This window comes from Mesoplodon bidens (assembly GCF_964165515.1).
Source record: "Mesoplodon bidens genome assembly, chromosome: 2".
Taxonomy (NCBI): Eukaryota; Metazoa; Chordata; class Mammalia; order Artiodactyla; family Ziphiidae; genus Mesoplodon; species Mesoplodon bidens.
The window spans coordinates 186,860,767-186,875,594 of record NC_138177.1 but is presented as its reverse complement, the minus strand read 5'-3'; the positions used below and the strand labels follow the sequence as shown (position 1 = coordinate 186,875,594).

Here is a 14,828-nt window from a genome sequence, read left to right as displayed (position 1 = left end):
TCACTGTTGCCTCAAGTCCATATTTACATTAGGATCACTCTTGGTGCTGGGCCTTGGCAAATGTATAATGAGGCTATGGTTGGATTTAAGGCTACCGTTTTATTCTTTGTTTTCTGCCGTCTCTCTGGTGTTTTCTCTGTCTCTCTTTCCTGTTTTCTATTATTTGAATATTTTTAAAAATCCCCTTTCAATTTATCTTTTGGTTCTTTAGTTATGATTCTCTGCATTATTTTTATGGTTATTGCTCTAGGACTGCAACACACATCCCCACTGTTTCACAGCCTACTTAGAATTAATACTGCAGCACTTCATGTAAAGGCAGAGCCTGCAGGTCCACAGATCCCCTTCACTGTTCCTTATGCTACGGTTATCATACGTATTTCTTCTGTATGCATTACAAACCCAAGACATGTTCTGATTTTTTCTTTAAATACATATTTTAAAGAAAACATTCCCCCCAGATATGTACCCTTTTTGATGCTCATCGCTCACTCATAAAGATCTGAGTTTCACTCTGGTATAATTTTCCTTCAGCCTGGAAAGACTTTCTTTAGCATGTCTGGCAGTACACAGATGATGGCAACAAATTCTATCAGTTTTCCTCCTTCTGAAAATATTTGTATTAAACACACACTCCTGGAGGGTTGACTATCTTTCTTCCAGAACTTTATAGATGCAGCTCCACTTGCCTTCTGATGATAAGTTCCTAGTCTTTGCGATGCTGTGTGTATGTAGTCTTGTTTTTCTCTGGCTGCCGTCAAGATTTTTAAAGTTAATTTTAAAGTCTTCAGTAATCTGAAAATGATGTGCCTAGGCATGGTTTTAGTCATATTCATCCTGTTTGGGACTCACTGAGCTTCTTAAGTCTATAAATTTATGTTTTTCACCATATTTGGAAAGAGTCTGATCGTTGTTCTTCAAGTACTTCTCCTGCCCCACTGTGTGTCTCGCCTCCCCTCTGGGCTCCATAGTTATCCTGAGTGAGACACTTCACACTGCCCCATGAGTCCCTAAGGCTCTTCATGCTTTTCCCTCAATCATTTCCCCAGTTTTTCTTCAGACCAGATGACTTCTACTGATTTGTCTTTGAAGGCTGACTACTTCCTGTCATTTCCATTCTATTATGCCCATTCAGTGAATTTTTTATTTCGGGTGTTTATTTTCCAGTTCTAAAATTTCCAACTGGCTTGTTTTGAAAAATACTTTCTACTCCTCCACCGCGATTTCCTATGTTTTTGTTCATTATGAGTGTATTTTCCTTTACCTCACTGAACACAGTTACTAAACCAGCTGTGAAGTGCTTGTTTGATTACCCAACACCTGGGTCATAACACGATTGGTGTCTGTTGACTGTCTTTTCCCTGAGGATGGTTCACATCCCCCCGGCTCTTTGTATGTTGAGTAATTTCAGATTGTAACATGTATATTGCAAATGTTATGTTGTAGAGACTCTGAATTCCATTATATTCCCCTGAAGAGAGTTTATGGTTTTGCTTTAGCAGGCGATTAATCTCGTTAGATTCAAACTGCAAACTGTGTTGCTGTCAATTATGTGGTAAGCGGTGGCCTCGCTCTCACTCCAGGTGGCTTCTCCCCCTGCCCCGTGTGTGTGCACGGTTCAAGGCTTGGCCAGAAATCTGAGCAGAGTTTATTTGCAGAAGTCCTCGTTCCAGGATTTCTCCCCAGCAGCTGTGGATACCAGCTCCTCCCCTTAGTCTAACGAGGAAGGGCGCGGTCTTTCCACCAGAGTTTTAGCCACCACACCACCCCTGCAGGGACTGTGCTGCCCTCAGAGGAAAGACGTGCAAACAAGAGACACACTGTGTGCCGGCCATGCCTCTAAGTCTAAGCTGCCCTCAGGAGCTGCCTGCTGTCCTCTCTTCCAGAGTCCTCAGGTAGCTGCTTTTTAATCCTGTCCAGGGCTGGTAACTGCCATCTACGGGAGAGTCATTTGTTGGAGCTGATTCTTCTATGCTGGGAATGACTCCACTGCATGGCTTTTCTATTCAGAAACACAATGGTAGGCACAGAGGTCAGCAACAGGGCACTCGGAGAGAACTGCAGTACCACCAGAGCCTCATCTCCACTGGGCAGTTGGCCTCAGGGAAGCAAATGGGGATGGATGCTAAAACACTCTTCTTGGTTAACAACATGAATCCAGTTGCAAAAAGATAAATTTAAGATAATAAGTTATACTTAACATTATTTTAGTAGCCCCTTTCATCTCTAAAACATTCCCCAAAGAATGATCAAATTAATAATCTGAGGTTTATTCTCCTATGAAAAGTAATTTCACACCTTAGAGGTTTGTCACGTACACAGCTCGGGCTGGACTTTCATGCCCATGTTGGTTTGTGAAGGATGAAAAAGTCCCTTTTTGCTGCAGATCCTGGATCTCCAAGGGATGTGAACCTGCTCACTGTGTAACAACAGCAAGAACAGCAATTATATAGCACTTGCTGTGTGCCAAGCACCACTCTGAGTTATTCACTCATATTAACTCATTTTACCCTCCCAACAATGTCTATTATCGACCCCCTTTTTAAAAAATTATTTTATTTTATTTTATTACTTATTTTTGACTGCATTGGGTCTTCGTTGCTGCGCGTGGGCTTTCTCTAGTTGCAGCGAGCGGTGGCTACTCTTCATTGTGGTGCGCGGGCTTCTCATCATGGTGGCTTCTCTTGTTGCGGAGCACAGGCTCTAGGTGCGCGGGCTTCAGTAGTTGTGGCACACAGGCTCAGTAGTTGTGGCCCGCGGGCTCTAGAGTGCAGGCTCAGTAGTTGTGGCGCACAGGCTTAGTTGCTCCACGGCATGTGGGATCTTCCCGGACCAGGGCTCGAACCCGTGTCCCCTGTATGGGCAGGTGGATTCTTAACCACTGCGCCACCAGGGAAGTCCCTGGACCCCTTTTAAGAGGAGAAAACAGGCTTGCACAAGATCACACAGCAAGTACATGGCACAGCGAGTACACGGCAGGGTGAGGACTGGCCAGGCCCCTGGCTCCAGAGCCTCTACTTACCCCCAACACTGACCTGGGGTCTGAGGGTTTTCTACAGGGGCCAGTGTGTACTGCTTGTTTTACAACGTTCAACTAATACATTTAGCATGTCTAGCCAAGTACAGTGCAGTTCTACAGAAATTCTCTCTTTCTTTTTTTTTTGGCTGCACTGGGAGGCTTGTGGGATTTTAGTTCCCTGACCAGGGATTGAACCCGGGCCCTCGGCAGTGAGAGCACAGAGTCCTAACCACCGGACCCAGAAATTCTCAATTTAGTAAACAAAGGCATCCAAGACTTTAACAATTAAATGTAATATAACTCTAACTATTTTTAAAGACTATTAGCTAAAGTAAAGATAAAAACTGTGTTGTAGAATTTTCTAGCACAAGAAGTAAAATATATGTGGCCAAGAGCACTAGAAGTAGAAGGTGATCACTGGGACCCTCTGTATTGTTTGTGAAGTACAGGATTAACTTTTAAGGTAGACCATGATAAATTAAACACACATATTTAATCTCTATAGGAACCACTATAATACAACACAAAAGGGCAGAACTAAGAAGTCAATAAAGGACATAAAACAGAATTTTAAAAACTTGATTCACCAAAAAAAAAAAAAAAAAAGGGAGGAAAGGAGAAACAGATGGAAAAATAGAAATCAAACATCAAGATGGTAGATTTAAACCCAAACACTCTAATAACCGCACTAAATGTAAACAGACTAAATACTCCCTCAAAAAGTAGAGATTAACATCACTAATCATTAGGGAAATGCAGCAAATATACTACTCCACACCCATGAGGATGGCTACTATCAAAAAAACAGAAACAACTGGGACTTCGCTAGCAGTCCAGTAGCTAAGACTCCATGTTCCCAATGCAGAGGACCTGGGTTCAATCCCTGGTCAGGGAACTAGATCCCACATGCCACAACTAAGACCCAGCACAGCCAAATAAATAAATAAAATAAATAAATATTAAAAAAAAAAACCAACCCAGAAACAATGAACGTGGAGAAATTTGAACCCTTGTCTGCTGCTGGTGGAAATGTAAAGCGGTGCAGCATTACCATATGACTCAGCAATTCCACTTCTGATTATTACTCAAAAGAACCAAAAACAGGGTCTTTAAGAGATACTTGTACACCAGTGTCCACAGCAGCACTATTCACAACAGCCAAGAAAAAAAAAAAAGTGGAAGCAACCCAAATATCCATTGACCAATGAGTGAATAAACAAAATGTGGTCCATCCATACAATGGAATGTTATTCAGCCTTAAAAAGGAGGAAATTCTGGGCTTCCCTGGTGGCGCAGTGGTTGAGAGTCTGCCTGCCGATGCAGGGGACACAGGTTCGTGCCCCGGTCCGGGAAGATCCCACATGCCACGGAGTGGCTGGGCCCGTGAGCCATGGCCGCTGAGCCTGCGCGTCTGGAGCCTGGGCTCCACAACGGGAGAAGCCACAACAGTGAGAGGCCCGCGTACCGCAAAAAAAAAAGGAGGAAATTCTGACACCTGCTGTAACATGGGTGACATTATACTAAGTGAAATAAGCCAGTCACAAGAGGACAAATAATGTATGATTCCACTTATATGAGGGCCCTAGGGTCGTCAAATCCATAGAGACAAAAAGTAGGAGGGTGGGTGCCAGGGCTGGGGAAGGGGATGGGAGTGAGTGTTTAATGGGGACAGAGTTTCAGTTTGGGAAGATGAGAAAGTTCCGGAGGCGGATGGTGGTAAGTGTTGTACAACATCATAAATACACTTAATGCTACAGGCTATATATTTTTAAATGGTAAATTTCATGTTATGTATATTTTACTACAATAAAAGAAATCTGGAAAAAATGAAATTACATAATGCTTATAAAGTGCCTCAATAAATGGTAGTTATTATAGTTATTTTTTGGAAAAGTAGAGATTGTCAGATTGGATAAAAAGCAAGACCAAATGATATGCACTTTATAACAGACAAGCTTTATACATAAAGACACAGAACATTGAAAGCACAGGATGGAAAAGATAGACTATGCAATTACTGAGTATGAGAACACTCATGCAGATATACTGATATCAGACAAAGTAGACTTCGGTCTTTCACAACAATAACAGAGTAAATTCATCAAGAAGATAAATCAATCGTCTTGTATTGATTTGTATGCACTGAATAAAACCTTGCAAATACATGAAGTTGAGAGAACTAAAAGAAAAAAGACAAATCCACAACTGTGATTGGAAACTTTAATACCTCTCTTTCAATAATTGATTGAAAAAGTAGACAAAAAAAAGAAAGAGTAAGGATATAAAAGATTTGGGCAGGGCTTCCCTGGTGGCGTGGTGGTTGGGAGTCCGCCTGCCGATGCAGGGGACATGGTTTCGTGCCCCAGTCCGGGAAGATCCCACATGCCGTGGAGCGGCTGGGCCCGTGAGCCATGGCCGCTGAGCCTGCGCATCCAGAGCCTGTGCTCCGCAACGGGAGAGGCCACAACAGTGAGAGGCCTGCGTACCGCAGGAAAAAAAAAAAAAAAAAAGATTTGGGCAATATTTGACTCAACTGACAATTACAGAATATGACACTCAAAAAAAGTGTAATACACACTCTTCTTAAGTGCAAACAAAATATTCACTAACAGACCGTATGTTTGACCATAAAACAAGTATCAACAAATTCAAAGGGTGAAAATCATACAGAGTATATTCTCTGACTAAATGGAATTACATTAGAAATCAGTAACAAAAGATATTTAGAAAATCTCCAAATACTTGTAAATTAAACAACAGACTTCTAAATAACTCATGGATCAAACATAGGAAATTTTAAAATATTTTTAACAGAAAGATAAAGTGCGACCTATCAGATTTTGTGTAGGAGACTAAAGCAGCGCTTAGAAAAAAATTTATAGTTTTTAATGGTTGTATAAGAGATGAAGACAAGTGTGAAATCACTGACCTGTGCTTCCGTCTTAAGACAGAAAAACAAGAGTGAATTCAACCGTATTAGGCAGATGAAAGGAAATAATTTGAATTAAGATGAAAGGAAAGAAACTGAATTAATATTTGTAAAACTTCCCACAAAGAAAACAGTGAACCCAGACAGCCTCACTAGTGAAGTCTAGCAAAAAACTAAGAACTAATACAAACACTAAACAAAGTCCTTTAGAAAACAAAGGGGAAGGGGACCTGTCCTAGCTCGTTTATAAGGCCAGCAAGCAAGACTCAAACACAGGCCAGCATAACCCCGACAGAAATCCAGACAAGGACATCACGAGGGAAAAAATGCAGACTGACATCCCTCGTGAATACAGACCCCAAACCCCAACAGAACATCAGCAAACTGCATTCAGTAAAACACAGAAACGTGACAGAACACGACCAAATGAGTTTCTTCCTGGAACATAAGACTGACTTAACGTAGGACTTCCCTGGGGTCCAGTGGTGAAGCATCTGCCTTCCAACGCAGGGGACACGGATTCAATCCCTGGTTGGGGAACTAAGATCCCACATGTCGCGGGGCAACTAAGACCCAACGCAGCCAAAAATAAAATTTAAAAATAAATAAATAAACATTTTTAAAAAAGTCTTTGTAACTTCGGGGAAAAAAAAAAAGATTGACCTAACGTACAAAAACCAGTCAATGCAATCAACCACTTTAAGAGATTAAAGAGGAAAAAAAGCATGTAACCATTTCAGCAGATGCAAAACGAGCGTTTGACAAAATTTCAGACCCATTCATGATAACTCTCAGCAAACTGAAAACAGGAGACACCCTCAGCGTGCGGCAGGGCATCTCCAAAAACCCCACAGCTGATGCCATAGTAACAGTGAAGAGGCCAAGGCCACCCAGCCTTAGCAGGTCTAGTCAACAGTGTCCTGTGGCTCAAGCCAGTGCAGTGACGACAGAAAACAAAGCAAAAGCCACAAGGTTAGAGAGAGGAGTGATCGTGCCTCTGTGCACACGGCCTGGCTGTTCACATGGAAAATCCTAGGAAATCTTAAAAACCTACTATAATTTGTAGGTGAATTCAGCAATGTTGCAAGAATATAAAGTCAATATACAAAACCAACTGTCGTTTCTATATACTAGCAACAAGTAATTGGAAAATGAAACCTAAATAAATGTCATTTACAATGGCATTCAAAACAGTCTGTTTGTGGGGATAAACTTAATAAAAGATGTGTACGACCTGAACACAGAAAAAGATAAAACTGCTGAGAGTTGTTCAAGATCCAAATAATAGAAAGACATACAATAAGGGTGTATATATATCAACATGAACACACACACACATATATGTGTGTATCTCCATTCATCCACATGAATGGATTAGAGGACTCAATATTACTAAGATTAATTTCTCCCCAAATTGACCCAATATTTAATATAATCACAATCAAAATTACAGCAGAGTTTTTTTTTTGAGGAACTGACAACCTGATTCTGAAATGTGTATGAAAATACAAAGAATCTAGAATAGCCAGAGCAATTTTTAAAAAGAAGAGCAAGTGGGACTTCCCTGGTGGTCCAGTGGTTAAGACTCCAAGCTTCCAATGCAGGGGGTGCAGGTTCGATCCCTGGTCGGGGCACTAAGATCCCACATGCCACGGGGTGCAGCCAGAAAGTAAAAAAAAAATAAAAATTAAAAAGAATAAAAGCACAAGCATGGAGGATTTACACTGCCGTACCTGAAGACTTATTATAAAGTCACAAGACAGTGTGGATTGATGAACAGATAGACCAATGTAACAGAATAGAGAACCCAGAAATAGATCCTCACAAACACAGTCAAATGATTTTTGATAAGATGTCAAAGCAATTCAATGGAGAAAAGAAAGTTTTTTTCAAGAAATGGTGCTGGGACAGCTGGTTACTTACATGGAATAAAAAGTGAAACTACTAGACTCACATCATAGGAAAAATTAATTAGAGATGGCTCACGGAGCTAAACACAAAACTGAATCTATAAACCTTCTACAAGAAACTACAGGAGACTATCTTTGTGGCTTTTGGTTAGGCAAAGACTTTTAAATAGGACACAGAAAGCATGAACCAAAAAAGGAAAACAATTGATAAACTAAACTTCAGCTCATGAAAATACACCATTGTGGTGGATGTAAACTCTATGCATTTGCCAAAATCCATAGAATGATATATCACAGAGAGTAGACTTTAATACATGCAAAAAAATCAACAACACCCACCAGAATGTCAGGGATGTCAGGATGGAAAGCAGACTGTGACCACTGAATTTAACTGTATCACAACGTGTGACACCAACACACTGAAGGGGACAGGAAGACAGTGTTTTGACTGGGAACTGTAAGACCAACGATAAGAAGAAACCAAATATAAACATGGTACTCAAGGTGATAAATTTGTTTCTCAGAGTGGGGAGGTATATGGGTGAACAATTCTGAAACTGCTTTCTATGTACACTGGGGTGGGACAAATAAGAAAATGATGGCGATGGCAGTGAGAAGGTTACATATAAGCACTTTTGTTACAGACACACAGGTGAACAGATACACAGATACCCATCTGCTAAGAGGACGACAGGCAATGGCACCCCAGCAGCAACGCCCACATCCGCTGCCGGGCCCTGGTTGCTTTCTTTTTTTTTTTTTTTTTTTTTTTGTGGTACGTGGGCCTCTCACTGTTGTGGCCTCTCGCGTTGCGGAGCACAGGCTCCGGACACGCAGGTTCAGCGGCCATGGCTCACGGGCCCAGCTGCTCCGCAGCACGTGGGATCTTCCCGGACCGGGGCACGAACCCATGTCCCCTGCATCGGCAGGCGGACTCTCAACCACTGCGCCACCAGGGAAGCCCTGGGCCCTGGTTTCTAAATCCCAGTCTCCCATGAAACGCACCAGCGCTGCCCGGAGAACTGGGTGACTCTAGGGCTGAGGCAGGAACACAACAAGAAGAAGTGAAGCTGGACTGGCTGGCAGCGCAAGAAGGGAAGGAAGCGCTCACAACCAGGGGCGGGGTGTGGGAGGGGAAGGCAACGACGAGGTCCTGGCGGCCAAGGCTGGAACGAGGTGAGCAGCCAGACCAACAGCGCGGAGCTGCGTCCCCGCCAAAGTGCAGACAACACCCACGAGTCCAGCCTCCTTATGGGACTCCAGACCACACGGTGGTCTTCCCCTGAGCTTCGCTCCCACCCCCGGGAGGGAGGGCTGCCCCTCTGAGTGGCTGCCAAAGAGACGGGAGGACAGGACAAGGAGCGACACTCCTGGGCAGATACCCCCGAGCCAGGTGACCAGGCCCACAGCCCCCGTGATGTCGTGCGGACGTCAGGTGCCCTGAGGTGATGTGACGAGAGCGCCACCTCACCTCTGGGGTCTTCTTTCCAAAAACCACAACCCCTGTCTAACCAGGAGAAAACCCAGCAGACAAACCCCAAATCAGGGACATGCTACAAAACACCTGAGCAGTCCTCCTCAAAACCGTCAAGGTCACGAAAAACTAGGCTCCCGGATGGGACCCCGGGCAGAAAGAGGACCCTGAGGCAGCGCGTGACCTGCAGCCTGGAGCGCGGGGAACAGTAACGGAACACCGTCGCGTCTCTGTTTCCACAAGTGTGCCTCGGTCTGCATCTTTCTGTAAACCTAAACCACTCCAAAAGAGTTTAATTTTAAAAAGACGCTATTAATAACGCGAATAGGCAAGTCAAACAATGGGAGGTAACACTCTCTCTATATATATATACATATATCTGACATGGCTTGTATCCAGAAGACCTAGAGGAAATTACAACTTGATAATTTTTATGATTTTGTTTTATTTATTTATTTTTGGCTGCATTGGGTCTTCGTTGCTGCGCGTGGGCTTTCTCTAGCGGTGGCGAGCGGGGGCTACTCTTCGTTGCGGTATGCGGGCTTCTCATTGTGGTGGCTTCTCTGGAGGAGCACAGGCTCTAGGCTCGTGGGCTTCAGTAGTTATGGCACGCAGTCTCAGTAGTTGTGGCACATGGGCTTAGTTGCTCCGCGGCATGTGGGATCTTCCCCGACCAGGGATCGAACCTGTGTCCCCTGCATTGGCAGGTGGGTTCTTTATCACTGTGCCACCAGGGAAGTCTCTACAACTTGATAATTTTTTTAAAAGGCAGGGGACTTTCCTGGTGGTCCAGTGGTTAAGAATCCACCTTCTAATGCATGGGACGAGGGTTTGATCCCTGGTCGGGAAACTAAGATCCCACATGCTGCGGGGCAACTACTGAGCACATGGGCCACAACTAGAGAGCCCGCGTGCTGCAACTACAGAGCCCATGCGCTGTGGAGCCTGCGCGCCACAACTAGAGAGAAGCCCACGTGCCGCAGCGGAGGATCCTGCGTGCTGCAAGGAAGATCCCATGCGCCGCAACTGAGACACAGTTTAAAATAAATTATAAAAAAATAAATATTTAAAAAAATTTTTAAATTAAAAAAGGCAAAAAACTTGATCAGATGCTTCAAGCGGGTGTCGCAGACGGATGCATGCCCAGCATCACTGCTCAAGGAGATGCAGATGGAAGACACTAGTGAACACCGCCCTGCCCACCAGGCCCCACACAGCAGTCTTACGCCCACAGAACACAAGTGCAAGAATGTGAACGATCCCATCACCCAAGACAATGCCAGCAACCCACCCAAGTGCCGTCCCAGGTCGGGCATTGCGCTGTGGACAGCCAGGGCACTCCACAGACCATGGAGTCTAACACAGCACCATGAAGGAATGTGCCAGAAATCAGAACCATGCCGGATTCTGGGGGGCAGGGCTGGGAAGGCTTATGAGGTCTCAGTCAGCCCAGGGCAGCTTAGACAGACACTGTTCCTCACAGAACCGGGGCTGGGAGGCCCAAGGTCCAGGTGCCAGCAGATCCGGCCTCTGGTGAGGGCCCTTCCCGGCCTGCAGACGGCCGCCTTCTCACGGTCCTCCTGGCCTTGCCTTGGTGTGTGAGCAGGGAGGGGGGTCTCTGTCTTCCTCTTGTTATCAGGGCACCGATCCCCTCATGGGCCCCCCTCACCCTGATCACCTCCCCGAGGCCCCACCTGCAGACAGCATCACGCTGGGGGTCAGGGCTTCGACACAAGGATTCAGGGGACACAACATGAGGGAACCTTTAGGGATGACAGAAATATGCTCTATCATGCCAGTGTGCAAGTTACACAGCTATATACATTTGTCAAAACTGGGCAAACTGAACCTATGCACTTCACTTATGTGGATTATATGTAATCACGAACTGAATAAATGCAATTCATTTTCTACTTTGAAAATCTTATTGAAGCCAAAAATCTAAGGAATTGGGTCCAAAAATTTCTACAAGGTAATGAAAAGTTTGGTGAGAATTTAAATTGTACCATGTGTTCTTTCATGACTCTCATTTTTCCTTAGAAGCATTGGTTTCAAGGAAGAAGTCACTGTGATTCTGAACAAGTAACAAGTCAGGTACCAGGGCGGGGCGGGGGGAGAATTATTCAGGTCCATCAATAGCTGTTGGGTGCTGGGCCAGAAAACCACATAAACAGCTCTCCGACAGGAGGCCCTGCCCGGGTGACCATGGCAGGGGGCGGACGCGATCTTCCAGCCTTGCGGGCAGCTGTGGCTGGAGAAGGGAGAGGGGCAGGTGGTCACCAACTTCACAGTTCACGTGTGCTGCCCTTTCCTTCTCCCACCGTCGAGCACAACGCAGGAGGGCCCGCTGCATTTCCAGCGCCTCCGTGCGGGTACCTTCAATCAGCCTCTCAGCGAGCAAAGGGCGCCAACGGGCAATATGAGAACCGCGGACCTTCTCATTCTCCTGCTTCCCATTCTGAAAATCCCCCCACGATCAAGGAAGATCAGCGCAGTGAACGATCTGACCGACGTAAGGGACACACTCCCGGCTGCTGACACTTGGCTCGGGGGCCTCAGCAGCCCCGAGACGGAGCTGCCGGTTGGACCCTTGGAGCCCACCTGGGGGGGTCCTTGGCCTTGGGGACGCGGGATTCCCAGTGCTGTGGTGACCAGAGGTCGTTCTTCAAGTGAATTACGCGACAAATCACAGCTTACCTCGCGGCACAGGGCGATGCAGGGAGGGGCGGGCGGCGCCCTCGGGGTGCGGGGGTGAGCACCCTCGAGCCGCGGCTGCTCCGCCTTTGGGAGGAGCGCCCAGGGCCAGGTGGGGTGAGCGTGTGCCAGGAAGAGAAACTTTCCGGAAAACCCAGGTTTGATTTCCTTCTAGGAGCTCCTGAGATCACCGTGGCCGTTCAGACTCTGGCTAACCCAGGCTGCTGCGGAGGTGCGGGGAGGAGCAGAGAATCACGGGGCCCAGCTCTGCCCCCGGCCCCGCAGGGGCCCGGGGAACAGGACAAAAAGGCCACCCTGGCGCTCGGGCACCAAGGAGCTGCGTTGGCTCGAACGCTGCTCCTTGAAACGCTGTGATACGCGCGTCCGAACCCCGGTCTCAATTAAACCGAAACTAAAGCATCAATTAAATCGTCCTGGTGACGACGCACACAGACCCTGCTAGACCAGACTGGACACTGTGGGGGCGATATATCCACCCGCGGGCCCTCCCGCGCGGCCGGGGCGGCGAGGGGCGCGGAGGAGCAGGGCGGCCGGACCCCGCGCCCTCCGCCCCTCCCCGCCGCTACCGCCCGGCCCAGGGTCCACACCCCGAGGGCCGCCCCCCGCCCTCCCCCCGCGTGCCCGCCCCCGGCCCCTCACTCACCCCCGCGCCCTTCGGGTTCCTCTTTCGTACCCCCCGCCCTCCAGGCGGTCGCGCTGCGCCCCCTGGGACTTGTAGTCTCTCCGCAGCTCGAGCCTGGGTGCAAGGGAGCGTGGCTCCCAGCCCAAAACTACACCTCCCGGCGGGAGACGCGAGAGCCCGCCCCCTCCATGTAGGTGCCAGGCCAGGGTTCTCGCGACATCTGCAAGCGCGCGCGGAGCGGCCTGGGAAGTGTAGTCTAGGGCCCTGAATAGGGCAGCGGAAGCGACGAGAGGCCTGTGCAGGACGGGAGGCCAGCTGTTCGCGGACGCTCGGCGAGGCTGCCCGTCGGTGTCCGGCGGGGCAGCGATTCCGGAGACAGCACGGGGCTACACAGCCGCGTCTCGGAGGGCGGCGCCGCGCTGCGAACAGCGTTCCGGCTGCGCCTCTGGAATCGGCCTGGGGGCCGCTCCCGGCGCCCGGGGGCCCGGCCCGCGCTCGGGCGCGGTGGACGGCGGGGCCGGGAAAAGGCCTCTGTGGGGTTTGCATCCTCTGTGCGCGGTTCCCCAGGAAGGACGCTGTTCCTGGGCTGCCCCTCGCCCAGCTCTGCCAGTTTCGGGACCTCAGGCGGAGCCCTTCTCACGGGGTGGGGTCGGGGTACGTGGGATCCCCGGGGCCTCGTCCGCAGCAAGGCTGCCTCTGGGGAAGGCTGTGACGAGGAGCTTGGAGAAAAGAGAGTAAGACCGACCACCGCCCTTGTCGTGCTTTCTGTGCCGTTGGGCGGGGGCCGACTTTCCTCAAGGGCGGCTACTCGGAGAGCAGCGTCTGGGCCGGTTGCACCGGGACGGGCGCCCACGCCGAAGACTGCGGTCCGCATGGACGCCTGTAACACGGGCATTTCGCGTCTCTCCGGAACTTCCTCATTCAATATGAAGAGGGGCGGATGGGAAAGACGCGTGGTCTCGGGTTTCTTTGAACTGGTGAAGCTGGTCGGACTGGTGTTTCTTTCCACGAAAGCTCCCACCCCGTGGCCTTGTGGTGCCTCCCGGGCGCTGGGAATGCTCCCCAGTCAGCCCCGAAGACCATGGGGTCTAGGTGACAGGACTGTTGCATCCCAGGCTGGTTTGTCCCGACAGGATGACACCGGAGGACGTCCGCCTTGGGGTCTCAGGCTCTGCCTCTGCTCTGTGTCCTGCACGCTCCTCGCTTCTCAGCACGTGGGGTCGCATGTGTGCGATCAAAGGGCCGGGACCCCGTCGGCCTCGGTGTGGGCATCGGAGTGAGAGTCGGGTGCAGGTTAGGGTCAGGGTCTACAGGTGTACGGAGTGCTGTAGAACAGCTGGCACCAGCCTACGCCTGGCCCCTGGACTCCCAGTTGGCTTCTGCACCAGCTGGCCATCCGGCCCGAATTCCACAGGTTCTCTTCCCCTTGGGAGCCGCCTCAGGACGTTCAAACCAAGTTTGAATGTCCAGAGTTTTCAACAGAAATAAAGCATCTTGCGGTGTGAGGTTACTCTCCAAGTAAGAGTCCTGGGGCCGAAGGACAAGTCGCATTTGTGTCTTCTCTTCCCAAGGACAGCGGTAGCTGAGTTTCTTTAGTTGGAGGCGGGGGCTTGACCCCAGGGTGGCCCTCGGGGGCCTCCGTGGGAGGAGCTGATGTCGGCTCCAAGAGCGATCTCGTGGCACTGCTTTCCCGTCTGTCAGAGATGGGGGGGGGCGCTCTAGGCATGCAGGCTTCAGTAGTTGTGGCTCACGGGCTCTAGAGCGCAGGCTCAGTAGTTGTGGCACACCGGCTTATTTGCTCCACGGCATGTGGGATCTTCCTGGACCAGGGCTCGAACCCGTCTCCCATGCATTGGCAGGCGGATTCTTAAGGACTGCGCCACCAGGGAAGCCCAATGGTGTGACTCGATGGCGATGGTAAAGTCTCTCAAGGACGGAATTGTGCCTGGGAATGTGACAGCTCTCGTGGGCCCGTGCGGTCGGGAGGAACCTGCACGGTTCCTGCACTGGGATGTTTGAGAAACGTCCTTGGGCAGCAGAGCAGCATCTCTGCCGCCTGGGGGCCCCGCACCCGCCCGCCGTGCCTGTTGCAGAATCATTGCTCCGTTGGACTTAGTCCACTTCCACTTTCTTGGTTGTTCTCTGAAGGCAGGGGAAAC

General features: G+C 48.9%; 1 protein-coding gene across 2 annotated transcripts in view; it reads right to left on the bottom strand.

The window, feature by feature from the left end:
* LOC308612166 (uncharacterized protein C1orf159 homolog) overlaps positions 1–12,730 on the bottom strand; it is a 29,200-nt gene extending 16,470 nt beyond the window's left edge. For both annotated transcript variants that reach the window (XM_081224501.1, XM_081224502.1), the window contains exon 1: positions 12,691–12,730. The gene's annotated coding sequence lies outside the window, so the exon portion shown is untranslated. The remainder of the gene's footprint in view (positions 1–12,690) is intronic.
* Positions 12,731–14,828: the final 2,098 nt, after the last annotated feature.